The sequence below is a fragment of the Papio anubis genome, chromosome 6 (assembly GCF_008728515.1).
Source record: "Papio anubis isolate 15944 chromosome 6, Panubis1.0, whole genome shotgun sequence".
Classification (NCBI taxonomy): Eukaryota; Metazoa; Chordata; class Mammalia; order Primates; family Cercopithecidae; genus Papio; species Papio anubis.
This window is the reverse complement of record NC_044981.1, coordinates 91,818,887-91,837,158: the sequence shown is the minus strand read 5'-3', so window position 1 is coordinate 91,837,158 and position 18,272 is coordinate 91,818,887. Positions and strand designations below refer to the sequence as shown.

Genomic DNA, 18,272 nt, shown 5'->3' with positions numbered 1-18,272 from the left:
GTTTCCAGGCTTCTCACAGAGTCATTTGTTTTGCTTTTCCATATAGAAGTTGGTAAAAAGCTTGTTTAAAATGATAGCTCTAGATAGGCTGTAATTTTTCAAAACATAGAAAAAGATGAAAACTTTCTCTCCTTATTTGCATCTATCCTTCTAAGTTTTAATTGTTGACCAGATAATAGCCTCATAAGCATGAATAGAGAGGTTCATTCCATGCCTAAAACCAAGCTGCTGCTAGCTGTACAAAATGAAACAGCTATCTTCCAAAGGCAGTACAAATCCCCTGTAACATTCAGGGCAACTCAAGTTATTATTGGATTACTGTAAAAGTTGGAAAGATAAGCCCAAAATCATATTTGGCTTTATTTTCTGCATTCTCATCTGATAAAATGAGATTAGTGATGTGTGTACATGTGTGGTGTATGTGTATGTGAGTATTTGTGAGAAGGTATGCTGTGGGGGATGGGTGTGTGTGTGTATGTATTTGTGAGAATTTGTACTGTGTGTATATGTGTGGGGGGGGGATGTTTGAGACGGGGTTGAGGGGTGGAGGTTGATGTTAACTAGTTTTTCCAGTATCTATAAATGAAGCAAAATAATCTGCCTCTTGCCAGAATGTGATTTTAAAAGGTACAAGGTAAAGCTGTATCCTGTGCTTTGGTGATAGCACTAATCAATAATTACAAGCTATTCTTTTGACAGTTTAAAATGTGTTGATGATGTTGGTGGTGGGGGTTGGCCATTTGATGTTTAAAGCCAGCTTTAATTTAATTTAATTTTTATCTGTTCTCCCTCTCAGAGATTTAGGCAAAGTTGATTCTCAGCATCCATCAAAGGAAAATGATTATAGCCAAAATACTTGGAGCTTTCACTTAGCAGTTGTATGTTTGAGGCTTTGGAAGCACAACATGTTGATCTCAGGTTTTTATGCTAATTCTTTATATAAGGAAAGGGGAAAAATCTGTTACCATTTCCTTGGAAACTAAACTGTTCACAGTATTAGTAGCTAAATATTGGTTACAATTTAATGTTAATTTTCATCCTAAACATCACACGTAATATGTGAATTCTTAAGGCATGCCAATGCATCACACAAAGCAGAGACCTTTCCTGTCCTGTTTAGAGTTGTGTCCGTGGCACCTACAAGAAAGCCTGGCACAAATATGTGCTGAATGAATGTAGAAAGGAAGAAGTCAGATGTTTAGTTCTAGAATCCTGTCTGTCTTTTTCACTTTAAACCCTATGGTATCAAACAGCTCCCTGAATATATATACTTTAGTTCTGTAGATTTCATAAAAAGCTCTTGAGGGCCAACTCTGGGCCATCCATGGTGTTTGGCAGTAAAGTAAAGGTCTTTACCTATGAAAAGCCTATGCGATGGCCTGGGAGAGAGACATTCTTTTACTCCATCTCTACTCCAGTAAAGACATCTCTTTACTCCATCATTGTACAAGATAAGGACCTGGCTGCATGTTCGTATGGTTCTTGGTACTTTACCACCTGCAGTATGCTTTATCTCTGGCTAATTGTGTTTCCTGTTCAACAGAAAAGACAGGGAAGATACTATGCTTGCCAGCAGACTCCTGGTGTCTAGTTTATTACCAGCATATGCTGAAGGCTCAGTAAATATTTGCAGATGGAAGAGACTGAAAGAAGAATGAGAGAGGTCCTGTGGGAAAGTGTGAAGGTATGCACAGAGTATTCTGGGTATTTTAGGAAGTTTCTGGAAAACTTCAGGTAAAGCTTCTTTTAGAGCTGTGCCTTGAAGGTTGAGTTAAAGGCAGTCTCTAAGACAAAGTAGGAGGAGGTTCCTAAGCTGAGGGCTGTCCGCACAGTTGTGGAGGTGATGACGGAGCATGATCAGGGGAGTGGTCTGCAAGCTCACAATCACCACTAGAACAGGAGGGTGGTATCCATACTTGGATAACAAAAAGGTCACATATAAAAACTAGTTCTTTTTACATGTCAGAGCTTTAAAAACTTAACTACACATTGCTATGGATTTATTTGGCCCACTGTTTTCTTTTTGGCCAACTAAAGACCATACTGAAAAGGTAGATCTATGACATATTCTATTAACTAAAAGTCTTGGCATTTCAACAATTTTCACTGACATACTAAATTTAAAACAGATCAAGAATTTTTTTTGAGTTGAACATCGTAACAGAGAACTTCTCATTCCCCCTGGTTTCTGTGCTTGCCCTTTAAAGGAGTTTCTCTCTTTTAAAGGATTCACTCATTCTGTATCACTTGAGGAGTGACTTAACTGATAAATAATTGGGCAAAGGGGCACTTCATGTGGAGCCACATTCTTTCCCCTACTCCGTTGGAAGTTGCCAATGCATGGGCCTATGTTCCCTCTCTGCAGCGAGTTCACTCCAACTGCTCAGTCCCAGCTCATGAGGGAGCTCTGTAAGATCCAGGCTCTCTACTCCTTCTGGGAAGAAGCTGAATTCAGGCTGGGAAGGGAAGGGCTTGGTCTCTCATGCACGTTTTGTTTTCTATTCCCGCATTAACAATAATGATGTTAATAATAAATTGATCCGTACGTGATTTCTGTATCTATTTCTCAATTGCTTTAGAACTCTGAAAGGAGACATACATGATTAAGTGGAACTTTCCAGTCTAAACAAATGTTACAGTAAAGCTAGTTTTATTCTTGGTCTGTTTGTTGTATGTATGTGTATGCGTATTGAGAGACGGGGAGAGGAGGGGAACGAGAGAGACATACATATATTAACTTTTGTTAACCAGATGTTAAATTAGGCAGCAGGACCTATTCTCTGATGATGCTAGTTATTATAGTTTAAATGAAAATAATCTCTTGGCTCAGTTAAAAAATCAAAAGCAGTAAATATTCCAACTACCTTCACTGAAATAACCATTAATTGTTATTTTAATTGTTATTTTAAATGTTTTTGAAAATTTAACTTGTGACCTATTTTCTCTTTAAAGTTTATTAGCTTTTTGGATTCTGAATATTATTTTTCCAGGTGGAATTCTGATAATAACGTAAGTTTATTTCTACTAATCAATGTTTTCCAGATCATTTGGTATCTAAGTGAAGAATATTATAAGTGAAGTACCAGTATGTATTTTAATAAGAAATTATGGTTTATAAAGTGACTTTATATATATTATTTAGAATAGCGATTCTTAACCATTTTATATTTAATAATTATTTAGCATATAATAAAAGCTATTTACCTCTTCTTAAAAATATATACAAATGCATACGTTCACAGAAATTTCTCAAACCCTGGGAAGGCAGGGTTCTTGGAATCAGGCTCTACAGTAGAGATCTGTACTATATAGAGCTCAAGGGCCAAATCTAGCCACTGCCTGTTTTTGTATGGTCTGAAACCTAAGCATCGCTTTTACATTTTTTAATGATAAATAAATACCAAAAGAGGAATATTTTTGACATATGAAATTTAAATATCAGTGTTCATAAGTAAAGTTTACTTTACACAGCCACACTCATTCATTATCATACTATCTATGGCTCCTTTCCAGGTACAACAGTAGGCTGAGTAATTTTGAAGACTAAAATATTATCTGGCTCTTTGCAGAAAACATTTTGCTGATCCCTAATCTCAAGTTTCAAAGTACATTTTGTGCTTTTAATTGTATTTTGCTGGGTGTTTGTTAAAGTATGCTTAAGTTTAATTAGAATTTGAAAAGAACTTTCTATACACTACTTAAAAGAATATATATGTACTAAATGGTTTTAAAAATAATACTAGAAGTCATTAACACGGTGTTTGGAAGGGAATTTAATGGCATGGTGAAATGCTTATAATTCTCTAAGTGGGAAAAAAGTGTGAAATAGAATAATCAGTATGACCTCAATTATATACATTTTTTAAAAAGTAGAAACAAGTTTAGAAGAAAATATGCACAAATGTTAAGCTTCTTAATTGAAGCTAAGGAGTATTTAAAATTTTACTTTTCAGTATTTTTCAAATTGTATACTCTAATCTATCACTTCGGTAATAAGGAAACATAAGAAAAATATTGAAAAAATGGGAATGTAATTGTTTAATTTTTTGAAAAATTAAAGGTCAAAAATTAGAATATTTTGTGATAGTATAACTATCAACATGTTCAAGGAAACAAGTGAATAAACTAAATATAATTACAAGACCAGAAATCATTTTTATAAATGAAATCTTAATTTAGATAGCATGACAGCTTGGTGTCAGATTTTTTTCAAATGCAGATTATACCCATGAATCTACTAAAGAAGTGTTGATGTTTATGTGACAAAAAAGCTTAAACAAAATTGGAAGCATTTTAGTTCTATACTAGGAGGCATTTGGTCAAAATTGATGATAGACAGCTCCTTGTCAATAGGAGCCTCTTTCGTGTTCATTAGCACAATAGAGAGTTTCATGATATAAAGAAAATTGAACACCTTGACTCTTTTTCAGTAGGTTTATACTGGCTTGATCTAACTGATGAATAAATGAATGAAAATATGAATGAACGAATTACATGTATGTATGACTTTTTGTTACTGTCAAAAATAATACATAGTTTGATACCTTGATCAGGAGAACTGTTAATCTTCTTTTCAAAAGTATTAAGGGTCAGGGAGATAGCAGCAAGATAGCCAACTAGAAGCCCCTAGTGCTTACGCCCCTCTCAAAGACAGCCAGAACAATGGAAAAGCAGCTGCATTTCCATTGGGTGAGCACGAAACTCAGGATAGCTACATAGAGAATAAGGAAATGCCAGGCCTTCACCATCCCATCCCCGAAGTGGGATCAGCTGGGAGCCAGGAGGAACTTCTTATGGTGAGGAGGTAAGCAGGATGATTCCAACAACCTCCATCAATACCTTGGACACCTACAGATCTCCCCACTGGTGTTTTCTGGAGTCTTCTCAGGCACCAAGCCCACCTGGTGAAGCCTGCCTGGAGTCCATATAGCTGTGCTCAGCCAGAGAAGGAGTTGACACTGTGCCCCACCTGCTGTGGCCCATGTGACTACTGTGCTATGGCATCTTGGAACAGGAACTACAGATAGAGTGAGCCTTACTCAAGGAGTAAGTAGTCATGGCTCCCCTTCATCCCTGAGACTAAACCACCCCTGGACCACCCCATCCCAAGAGCCCCACATCCCCAGTATGTGCTGTTAGCAGTGTTAACACTTTCCTGTGGGGTCAAGAGGAGGTGGAATTGCTCTACCAACTCCTCCCCCTGCCCCTGCTGAAGCAGCACTCTGTCTCTTGGGAAAGCAATACCTTGGCTATTCAGACCAGTCACGTCTTCCTGGTGTCTAAGTTGAAGTGGTGCCCTGCATCCTAGGAAATGGTGCCTTGGCCACCCAGAACAGTCATGCACTCCATTACTTAATCTGAATTGATGCCCTGCATACCAAGAAAGCAGTGCTTGTGTAGCCAAGAACAGTCACATCCTTCAAACCTGAGCTGAAGTGGCACATTGTCCCTTGGGGAATTGTTGCTCTGGCTGAGCTGAGCAGAAACTGAGCTGAGACACCCTGCTCTATAAACTGAACAACTTTAGACTTTGATTCCCTGGAGCTGGCCTAGCTCTCTAGAGTCTCAGATGCTGAAGTACCCCTCTATCTAGGGAGTGGAGTCATTGCTGTGTTTTTTCCCACCTACCTGTCACCCAGGGAGCAAGCAACAGCTGTCCTCCACCATTTTGGAGTACTGAAAGCAAATGCATTTGGCCCCACACATTCTGGGATACTGCTGAGCACCACCATCCCAGGGTCTATAATCACTACTACCCAGTGCCTCATCCCTTGGAACCTGAGTTGACACTGAGCCCTATTGACTCAGGTTCCTGAATTGCAGCCGTATCCTGCTCCCCAGGCCAAAGTTCCAGAGCGCTCCTTATTCCCTGGAGTATGGAGGCCAGTGCTGTGCCCTGCCCCCAGGGGTAGAATCACGGCTACAACCTGGCACCCTGAGCCTGAGCTGCTAGGGGGTGCCTCAAAATGATAGATCATGGCTCTGTGGGTAACCTACATCAAACCCTGCCACAAGGGGTGAAGCTGTACCCCAAGGCCAAGTTGCCTCAATAGCTTTATGAGATACTGAGCTGAAAACTCCTACTGCACGTAGAACCCTGATCACTGCACTAGAACCCGTGCCACTGCAGTTGCTTGTAGGCCATGTCAGACTTGACACCAAATGGGATCCCCTCAGCTAAGTCTCCTTATTTTAGAGAAAACCAGAATAGGAGAACTCCAGAAGCCCTTAACACAAAGAACATTAAAAACCTATGTTGCCAATGCCATTGCCACAAACCTCTAAGCATAGGCTATGAGGCACCCACAGTTATTTCTGACCTTGAAAACAACGGAAGAAGCTGCACAGAGACTATATCTCTATACCTGTCATGAAACAGAGTCACTACATGTTTTCTAGCTGCACAGTAAAACTCAACTGCAGGATGAAACTTTCTTCATGAAAATCACTCTAGAAAGTTTGAAAAAGGTGATTATTTCACTAGATACACAGACATCAATGCAGGGACACAAGAAACATGAAAAAGCAAGGAAATAAGAGACCAACAAAGGAACATAAAAACTCTCTAGTAATAGACTCCAATGAAAAGGAAATCAATTAATTGCCAAAAAAAAAGAAATGTAAAATAATGATCACAAGGAAACTCAATTAGATACAAGAAAATAAAGATAGACAATTAAATAAAATCAGAAAAACAATTCACAATATAAATGAAAAATTCAATGAAGAGATAAAAATCATAAAAAGAACAAACCAAGAATCCTGCAGTTGAAGAATTCAATGAATAAAATATAAAATACAATAGAAAGTTTCAGAAGCAGACTTGATCAAGCAGGAAAAAGAATCTCTGAACTTAAAGTTGGGTCTTTTGAAGTTACCCAGTCAGAGAAAAGCAAAAAGAAATAAGAATGAAAATGAGTGAAGAAATCCTATAAGATTTACTGGAAAACATTACACAAACAAATATTCATATTATGGGATTTCCAGAAGGAGAAGATAAGGAAAAAGGTATAGAAAGCCTGTTTAATAAAATAATAACTGAAAACTTCCCAATTTAGTGGTGGGGGTTGTGGAGGAGGGATATTTGAACATCCAGCTCCAGGAAACTCAAAATTTCCCAAATAGATTCAACCCCAAAAAGGTCCTCTTAGAGGTGCATTATAGGCAAATTGTCATAAGTCAAAGACAGAGTTCTGAAAACAGCGAGAGAAAATTGTCAAGTCACATAAGAGAACTGCCATTAGACTAATAATAAATTTTGCTACAGAAACCTCACAGGCGAGGAGATTATAAAGTTATAAACTCAAAGTGGTGAAAGAAGAAAAAAAAATTGCTAGCTAAGAATACTATACCCAGCAAAGTTACCCTTCAGAAATTAGGAAGAAATAAAGCCTTCTTGATGTAAGAAAAAAGTGAAGGAATTCATCCTCACTTGCTTTGCCTTACCAGAAACGCCTAAGTGATTTCCACTTACATCTGGAAGTGAAAATCACTGCCATGAAAACACACAAAGAGTATAAAGCTCATTTGTAGAGCAAATATATGAGGAGAAAGAGAAAAGAGTTAAACCCTGTCACTGCGGAAAACCACCAAACCACAATGATTAAAATAAGATAAAAAGAAAGGAAAAAAAGATATACAAGAAAACAAGAAAGCAACAAAATAGTGGGTGTAAGTCCTCACATCAATAATAACCTTGACTGTAAACAGACTAAATTCCCAACTGAAAAGATATAGACTAGCTGAATGAATTAAAAATAAAAGAGACCCAACTATATACTGCCTAAAAGAAACTCATTTCGCCTAGAAAGATACATACAGAATAAAAACAAGGGATGGAAAAAAAAATCCACACAAATGGAAACCAAAAGCAAAGGAGAATAGCTATACTTATATCAGATAAAGCAGACTTTAAACAAAAAGCCATAAAAAGAGACAAGGTTATTGTCACTTCAGCAAGAAGATGTAACAATTATAAACATATACACACCCAATACCAAAACACCTAGATTTATAAAGCAAATATAATTAAACACAAAGGAGAAATAGATTTCAGTACAATAATAGTTGGGCACTTCAACACCCCTCAGCATTAGACAGATCATTCAGGCAGAAAATTAACAAAGAAGCATTTAATTCAAACTTCACTTTAGACCAAATGGACCTACCAGCCATTTACAGAAAATTTCATTCAACAGCTGCAAAATACATATTCTTTTCATTAGAAAATGGAACATTCTTTAGGATAGAACACATGGTAGGCCACAAAACAAATCTTAACAAATTTAATAGAAGTCATATCAGTTATTTTTTTATGACAATATAATAAAACTAGAAATCAAAATAACAAGAGGAACTTTAAAAATTGTACAAATACATAGAAATTATACAACATGTTCCTGAATAACAAATCGGTCAATGAAGAAATTAAGAGGTAGATTTTAAAATATCTTCAAACAAATGAAAATAGAAACACAAATTACCAAAACATCTGGGATATAGCAAAAGCAGTATTAGAAGGCAAGTGTGTAGCAACAAACACCTATGTCAAAAAAGTAGAAAGATATCAAATAAACAAGCTCATGATGCACTTCAAGAAACTGGAAAAGCCAGAGTAAACCAAGGCCAAAATTAATAGATAGAAAGAAATAAAAGCATACATAAATAAAATTAAGACTAAAAAATACAAAATATCAACAAAATGGAAAGTTTAGTTTTTTTTTGAAAAGATAAACAATATCAACATTCCATTGGTTTGACTACCCAAGAAAACCGTAAAGCTTCCAATAAAATCAGGAATGAAAAGGAGACATTACAACCAATACCATAGAAATACAAAAAATTATCAGAGACTATTATAAACAGCTACATACCAAAAACTTTGGAAGACCTGGCAGAAATGGGTAAATTTCTGGACACAAACAACCTATCAAAAGTGAACCAACAAGAAAGAGAATACCTGAACAGATCAATTACAAGTAATGGCATTAAGTCTGTAATAAAGTCTCTTATCAAAAAAAAGCTCAGAATACGATGGCTTCACTCTGGAATTCTACCAAAGATTTACAGAAGAACTAATACCAATTCTCCTCAAATTCTTCCAGAAATTGAAGATAAGGGAATTCTTTCAAACTCATTCTATGAGGCCAGTGTTACCTTGATACCAAAACTAGTTAAGAATGCAACAACAAAAAAAGGAAACTATAAGCCAATAAACATGATGAGCATAGTGCAAAAATCCTCAGCAAAATACTTGTGAACCAATCTGGCAGCACATTAAAGAGGTTATTCACCATATAGGTCAGATGTACCCCAGGGATGTAATACAGAAACGAATAAATGTGACACCTTGCGTCAACAAAATGAAGGACAAAAACCATTTGATCATCTCAAGAGATACAGAAAACGTATTTGAGAAAAATCCAGCATCCCTTACAAATTCTCAACAAGTTAGGTATAGAAGGAATGTACTTCCACATACTTAAAGCCATGTATGACAAATCCACAGCCAATATCACACTGAATGGAGAAAAGTTTAAAGCTTTTCTTCTAAGATCTGGAACAAGACAATGATCTCACTTTCATCACTTTTATTCAAAATAGTACTGGAAGCCCTAGAGAGAGCACTTAGGCTAGAGAAAGACATAAGGAGCATCTAAATTGAAAAGGAGGTCAAATTGTCCTCATTTGCAGATAACAAAAGCTTCTATACAGAAAACCATCAAAGATCCACCAAAAATCTCAGAACTGATAAGCAGATTCAGTAAAGTTGGAGGATACAAAATAAAAATACAAAAACCAGTAGCTTTTCTATACACCAAAAACAAACTAGTAGAAAAAAAATCAAGAGACAAATTGCATTTATAATAGCTACATAAAAAGTCATGTAGGAATAAATTTAACCAAGGAGGTGAAAGGTTTCTACAATAAAAACTACAAAACACTGATGAAAAAAATTGAAGAGGACACACACAAAAAAATCTCATGTTCATGAATTGTAGATATTAATATTGTAAAAATGACAATACTACTAAAAGTGATCTACCAATTCAATGCAATGCTATCAAAATACCAATGACATTCTTCACATAAACAAAAAAAATTTCCTACAATGTATATGAAACCGCAAAAGACCCTGAATAGCCAAAGCAATCCTGAGCAAAATGATCAAGCTGGAGAAATCACATTGTTGAACTTCAAAATATATTTCAAAACTATAGTAACCCAGATAGCATGATATTGGCATATAAATAGACACATAGAACAATGGAACAGAATAGAGAACCCAGAAATAAATTCACATAGTTACAGCCAAATGATTTTCAACAAAGCTGCCAAGAATATTTAATGGGGAAGGAACAATCTTTTTGAAAAATGATGCTGGGAAAACTGAATGTTCATATGCAGAAAAATGAAACTGGATTTCTATCTCACATAACATGTAAAAATCAACTCAAAATGGATTAAAAACTTAAATATAAGACCTGAATCTATGAAGCAACTAGAAGCAAACATAGGGGAAATACTTCAGGACGTTGGTGTGAGCAAAGATTTCATGGATAAGATCTCAACAGCACAAACAGCCAAAGCAAAAATAAACAAATGAAATTATGTCAAACTGAAAAGCTTCTGCACAGCAAAGGAAACAGTTAACAGAGTGAAAAGACAACCTGCAGGATAGGAGAAGGTATTTGCAAACTATTCATCTGCCAAGAGTTTAGTATTCATAATATAAAATGAACTCAATAGCAAAAAAAAAAATTCACATAAAAAGTAGGCAAATAAGCTGAATAGACATCTCTCTAAAGAAGACATACAAATGGCCAACAGGCATGTACAAAAAATGGTCAATGTCATTAATCATCAGGGTAATGCAAATAAAAACCACAAGAAGATATTATCTCACCCCAGTTAGAATGGCTATCACCAAAGAGACAAAAAAAAAAAAAAAAAAGGGCTAACAAGGATGTGGTGAAAAGCAAACTCTTATATGCTATTTGGAATATACATATATATGTGTGCGTGTGTATATATATATCCATTATGGAAAACAGTATGGAGGTTCCTCAAAAAATTAAAATAGAACTACCATATGATCCAACAATCCCATTACTGAGTATATATCCAAAGGAAAGGAAATCAGTATGTTAAAGAGATATCCATACTTCCATGTTTATTGCAGTACTACTCACAAGACATAGCCAAGATACGAAATTACCTAAGTTTCCATCAATAGGTGAATGGATTAAAAAAAGTGCTGTATATCCCAATGGAATATTATTTGGTTGTAAAAAAGAACAAATTTCTGCCATTCACAGCAACATGAATGAGCTTAGAGGACATTATTTTAAGTGAAATAAGCTAGAAACAGAAAGATAAATACTGCATGTCCTCATGAATATGCAGAAGCTAAAAATGTCAATCTCATAGAAGGAGAGAGCAGAATAGTTCTTACTGGAAGCAAAAAAGGGTAGGGGGAAGAAAGAGATAGCCAAAGGTAGGCTAAGAAATACAAAATACAGCTAGATAGGAGGAATAAGTTTGAGTGTTCTATAGCACTATAGGGTAACTATAATTAGCAATTTATTGTATATTTTCAAATAGCTATAAGAGTGGATTTTAAATATTTCCAACACAAAGAAATGAAAAATAAAGTTATAAATTTGCTAATTACCCTGATGTGATAATTTGTTGTATACATGTATACAAACATCACATTGTACCCCATAGATATGTACAGTTATATGTCTATAGTAATAATAAAAGCAAAAAAGAAAAAAGAAGAAAATTCTTAGAAGTCATGTGACTTACGACATGTTACTTAAATTGTTTTATGAACAATTGTAAGAAATAATTAAACAGAATCAAACTGGAAAACAAGCCCCAGAAGCATATTTCTCCACTCCACTTCCACACCACCATCTTTAGAGGATTACAATTGCAATGAAATTGTAAAAATACAAAAAGGTATATTTTTAAATGTGAGGAGACAACCTGAATTTATCAAAATAATCTACTCAGGATCCATTTGGTAAATACTCCTTTGACAAAATGAATATGCAAAGGAATAGCTCAAAGCTTTGCTAAAAATCAAGTGAGATAAATTTAAGGTCCATTGGTGCTGGAAATGTAACCGAAGAATTTGAGAAGAAAAAAAATAAAAATGACTACTGTTATTATTATTCTAATATAAAATTCTGTAATACAGCTGTTGTAATTATATCTTTAAGGTAGGGAGGCAAACTCACCTGCCCTCATTCATAGAAAACTCAGTATGAATGACACTTCGAAACCTTGACTGTCTTCTCCACATCACAGTATTGCTTTCAAATAGACTCTCTATCTTTATTTATTTAATGAATGTAAACCTTGCTGTTGACATACCCTAGTATGTTCTAATCAGGGTAATTAGCCCGTGTGAAAGTTTAGACACATAGTAAAGATAAGGTAAATCCAAACCCATAAGAATGCTTTACTAGTTCATATAAAATACTAGGGTATATCATCAATAAGCTTCTTATTATTTATTTTTATTTTAAATAGAGTCTCTCTATGTTGCCCCAACTGGTCTTGAACCCCTGGGCTCTAGTGATCCCCATGACTTTGGCCTCCCAAAGCCAGGATTACAGAAGTGAGCCACCATGCCTGGCCTCAAGCTGATTATTTTGCAGTGATTTGAGGCATGTTGGGCAAAAAGGAGTCCTCCTTCTCCTCCTCTTCCTCTACCTCTTTCTTCTCTTCCTCTTCTTCAATGAGCTTTCAAGGGTACCAAAAAGCAACCAAGAAAAATGATGGTAATTGGAGAGGAAAAAGATAACTACGAGAACAGGGAAATGCAAGCTGGTTTAACTAATATCTGATTCAGAGCTTCCCATGCGGACCCAAGTATTCAGCTTTCATTTCTAAAGAGATCATATCCCCTCAATTGAAAACATAAAAATAAAAACAAATTAAAGCATCTCTAAATATTCTAAACTCTTATTTGTAATATTTTAGTAGAAAAGTACCCAGTCTTGTGTAATAAATACAAATTAATTGAGCTTTACTCAAAATGCTGGCAAGTGTAATGAAAATAAGAGGTAAATTTGTCAGTGAGGTGGTGTTATATTAAAACACAAATCTGCTACTCTTGCTTAGGTAGAACAGTCCCAGATTTGGCAACTAATGATAATGTGAGAATAAATAGAACAAGTGTAGAAAACAGACACCAGAGTTTACCTTCCCCTTAAAGCAATTTGGATTATGGCTTTAAGCATATATCATAACACATATGTTAAGAAATATCTTGTATGATACATATGTTTGCAATACTTATGTTAAATTTTAATCCATATGCTTTGCTAATAAAAATGCTAGTATTTACACATGATGGTATTGTGGATACGAAATGAGGGCTAAAAGAGCTCAAGGATTTCTTTACATTTTATGTATAAGAGCTATGCATTTTGTTAATAATTCTTTTTAATTTCCAATTTTCTGAAGTCTGAAATGACAGCCGAGGAGCTACATTTGGTTTTCAAATGAATGATAGGTACCAAAGAGGATAGGACTAAAATAGTGAGAGAGAAAGCATTAACACATATGGCGTGTATGCTTTTTGCCTGAATAACACTACCTCTGTTTCAAGAAGTAGCACTTTAAATTGATAGAGTCTATTATATATTTCTGTGGGCTGGAAACACAGATATTTTAATTTAACCTTAGGAAACCTAAGATTATGAATTTTTGTATTCCCACTTCTGGAAAATAGGCAGATTTTTCTTGAAAATAGCAGGAATCTCATTAACTCCTTTTACTTAAAACCTGTAAGTGACTTCAAAATGTGCTCTTGAAATATAAATCTAGTCATAAAATATGCTAAGTGATAATGTTATTCATTCAAATAAACGAAGGCAAATAAAATCTCAAGAGCCCTCCTCTTCTTCCTCTTTTTACAACAATAAAGCTGTACCCTGCATTAAAACCATTAGAAAAACTCAAGAGACAATTCCAAGGAGTTATCTGGCACTATGTAACCTCCACACGCAAGTTATGAGAATGAGAAATCTGAAAAGCTCAGCATATAAAATTTGATAATCGTTAGCTAAAATGGCCAAGAAACTTCAAAAGGCATACACTTTTGCCAAGCAAAATTTTTCTCTTAAGGAGTTACTGGAAAGTTTATAAAAATTTCTCATCCTTAAAAAAAAAAAATTAGAGAAGTCAAAATACCACAAAACAAAACAAAGGAAACATTTGGGGGAAAGAACTCACTTTGTCTTAAAGCCGCTTCTTCCTGTGATTTAAACAATACAAAAGGAGAATATATGTTGATTATTTTTCCTCCAATCCATATGCGTGTTAACTCCCAAAGGAACAGAAAGTCACCAGCACCATCTGAAGATCCCTTCCAACTGCATGTAGCTTTTTCAACTTTGCAGGAGAAAACAGAAGGGTCCCTGCATTTCCTCCAAGTCTTACACCATGTGCATTACTCCTACTGGGCTGAAAAAGCACTACTTGTCAATTTTTACTTAAAACTATGAGTAACAAATTCTCTGCAGGACATCCTTAAAGGGAAATTCTGCCAGGATTAGCATTCGAAGTATCTGGCTAAGCTCCAAAAAGTTTAAAATACACAACGTTCACACAGACACATACACACTTGAGAAATTTCCACTAACTAGGCTAAATTAAGGGCATATTTATAAAAATAATGCTCTAAAAGCATGATGTATTTTCTGTTTCCTCAATCTGTTTTTGGCTTTGTTTTCTTTGTTTTCTGGTGGTGATCAGAACCCTTCTTTTAGGTTGGAAATGTCTGAACTGCTGAGCTTTTCTTTTGGACTGTCTGGAAAGAGATGAGGCCCCATGCTCTTACCTGCAAAGCTATTGGTACCTTGAGAGATGACCCCCTGGGTTGTGGCCTCTATCACTGCCTTCTTGGGAAATTGGGGAACTCTGAGACATAAGTTTGAGTAGAGTACTCAAGGTAGTTCCCTGCTCTCTGGACTTGCAGTGTAGACCCAGCCTTTCCTGCTCTGCCTGCTTCCTGGTGAGCTGGCCACAATTGTGACATCACATCCATGGCTGTATGACTTCATAAAGCATAAACTCATTGGGTTTTTTGAAATCTTCGAAACACAAAAAGTAGACAGCGATGTCAAGAGTTGGATCTGAAGAAATTTTTGGATATTAAACCAATCCACAATAGGTATTCTCAGAGGGGCACACTGATTCATAAAGCAAGTGACATTTTCTCTTAGAATCTCCATTTGAGGCCATTTCTTCAGTTTGGAAGGCAGGATGAGAGAAGAAATTCTGCCTTAATTCCAGACCAAACTTAAACTGTCCTTGTTCTAAGTGCTAAAGGAGTGAAATGTTAATATCTTCTAAGGTCAAACTCAGGTATATACAGTCAAAGAACTTGACTTAGGGAAACACAGAGCCAGTTAACTGTATGTTTTGTTATTCACTTGGCTTTACTGATTAAGACATTATGAAAATGAACATATGGTGATTAACAACAGTAAATTTGAATTCAGCAAAAGGATACAAGTATATTTCATTAGTAATAGATTTTAATCCTTAGGACACCATTGCTAAGCAGGTACTAGCTGTATTTTCCTTGTTTTATGGGCAAGGAAAGCAGTCTTTGAGATGTAAAAGTGCCTGGGACCATCACCCTCTTTATTTGTTCCCCTGCTTCCTGAGAGGGTAATCTACATTCACCAAGTCATTCCAAATCTACAACATTCTGAGTTTCCTTCTCCCTCCCAACTTATTACAATCTGTCTTTCACTTGAACCACCCCAAAAAGCTTCATTAAGATCATATACAACCTTGATTAGCAACCCAAAGAGCATGGTCTTCAGTCTTACCAAAAAATTCTCATCTCTGGCCATGTCTATTTCTTTTTGAAATTATCTTTCCTTGGTTTTGCTATGTTACACTCTTCTGATTTTCTGTTTGCTCTTAGCATCTTCAGCCTTCTCTCTATTCACCTCAGTCTTCCCTAGAGCTTTATCCTCTGTTCATTATGCTTCTCTGAAGGTTCTCCATGATGTTCTTCATCGAAACAGTGAACAATTATACAACATGATTCCCAAATGTGTACTTTCATCTGATACCACTCTTCAAGGTTCCAGACCTGTATCCCACTATCTATTAGGCAACCGTGTCTAGAAGTCCCCAGACATCTCAAACTCAACAGCCCCAAATAATCCTCTTTGTCTTCTCCCCATTCCAAATTTGTTAGTTTGCTGTGTATCCTACTTCAGGGAATGGCACAATCATCCACCCCTTATGTTAGAGTATTCCCTTTCCTCATCTATTCTCCATCATCCCCATCATTGTCCACCTTCTGTAGGTTCTAGTTTGTTAAATGATCTTTCTCAAATTTATCCTCATCCCTGCATTCCATGTCTCACGTTTCTCATTCAGATTATTCTGTCAGCCATAAAATAACTGGCATCTGACTCAGCCTGGTGCCTTTCTATCCTTCTCTATAGAACAATATTATTTTTTTAAAAGTTTGTCAAATTATAAAATACATGCTTCTTGCAGATAATCTGGAACAGAAACTGAAAAACATATACCAAAAATGTAAAATGTAAAATGACTTTCTTTTTTTTTTTTTTTTTTTTTTTTTTTTTGAGACGGAGTCTCGCTCTGTCGCCCAGGCTGGAGTGCAGTGGCGCGATCTCGGCTCACTGCAAGCTCCGCCTCCCGGGCTTACGCCATTCTCCTGCCTCAGCCTCCCGAGTAGCTGGGACCACAGGCGCCCGCCACCTCGCCCGGCTAGTTTTTTGTATTTTTTAGTAGAGACGGGGTTTCACCGTGTTCGCCAGGATGGTCTCGATTTCCTGACCTCGTGATCCACCCGTCTCGGCCTCCCAAAGTGCTGGGATTACAGGCTTGAGCCACCGCGCCCGGCCTGTAAAATGACTTTCAATCCAAGACAGCCCATATGAAATCTTTGCGTACCTCTTTATACTTTATATTATTCATATATTAATGATAAAGAGAAATACATTTTTTTGTAAATTTATTTACAAAATGTATTCTGTAAATTTATTTACATTAGATATTTCTGCTAATACTATCCCTTCCCCAGACCCCCATTCTGCAACAGGCCCCGGTGTGTGATATTCCCCTCCCTGTGTCCATGTGTTCTCATTGTTCGACTCCCCTTTATCAGTGAGAACATGTGGTGTTTTCTCTTCTTGTGTTACTTTGCTGAGAATGACGGTTTCCAGCTTCATCCATGTTCCTGCAAAGGACACAAACTTATCCTTTTTTATGGCTGCATAGTATTCCATGGTGTAGATGTGCCACATTTTCTTTATCCAGTTTATCACTGATGGGCAAGTCAAAAAAATATTTTTTAAAGTGGCTATAAAAAATAGTTGTGATATAATAAAATATATAAAGGAATAGCTCTCTCTTTTCTTTCTCTCTTTTTTCAACACTAAAAGATACACTCAGCATTTATAACATACGAATCACAGGACTGAGATTAAGATTGAAAAGAGGAAAGGAGAAAAATCTAGAACACTGACTTTAAGTACATTTACATTTATTAGGTTGTATTTAAACAACTATATTTTCTACGTGTCATATCTTCAAGTTCTTACCCAACTCTGAAGTCTGTATGATAGAATTAGGTTAAAGACTACATTTTAGATGAGTAAAGACAGGCTCAGTAGTAAAACAGTTTGACAAAGCACTTTTACTTCTTTACACTGAATAACACAAAACATGAGACAACCTTTGAGACTTTCGTCTTAGGTGGACTAATCAGATAAAAGTTTTCTTTGGCAGACTAGTATCTGAATAGACTATTTCAGAGCCAAGATTGACCCGTTTCTGTGCAAGACATGGTGTCCATGTTCCTCTCTACTAGATGCTGGGAAAAAAAGGCGTATACAGTTTTTAGTCATTTTACTTCTCAGAAAAGGAAGACATTAATTTCATGAATAATATGTACATTTTAAAGAATTTTGGTAAATTGCCAAATTGCTTTCCAGAATGTAATTTTTTTAGAAGACAAATCTAATAATTTAATTTCCCTGGTTAGTTGAACCTTTTAAAGGCTTCTGTGTTTTTGAGATAGTGGTTAAACTTTGTAGCTTAGTGTTTAAGGCATTTCACAACCCCCCATTCTCTCTACTTTATCTTACACTACTTCCCCAGATCAGTTATCATATTTCTCAGACTTCTGGGCTCCCCACATCTCATTCTTTCATTCTAATTAGCGTCGTAGTACTTCTGTTCCTCCTTTTCTCTGTCCC

At 36.0% G+C, this 18,272-nt stretch overlaps 1 protein-coding gene across 3 annotated transcripts in view; it reads right to left on the bottom strand.

The window, feature by feature from the left end:
- FHL5 (four and a half LIM domains 5) overlaps positions 1–15,051 on the bottom strand; it is a 52,331-nt gene extending 37,280 nt beyond the window's left edge. Inside the window, exons 1-2 of one of the 3 annotated variants that reach the window (XM_003897929.3) lie at positions 14,861–15,051; positions 14,254–14,484 (exon numbers count right to left, since the gene is read on the bottom strand). The gene's annotated coding sequence lies outside the window, so the exon portion shown is untranslated. The remainder of the gene's footprint in view (positions 1–14,253; positions 14,485–14,860) is intronic. The other 2 variants (XM_009205691.3, XM_003897930.3) reach the window with 2 other exon arrangements.
- Positions 15,052–18,272: the final 3,221 nt, after the last annotated feature.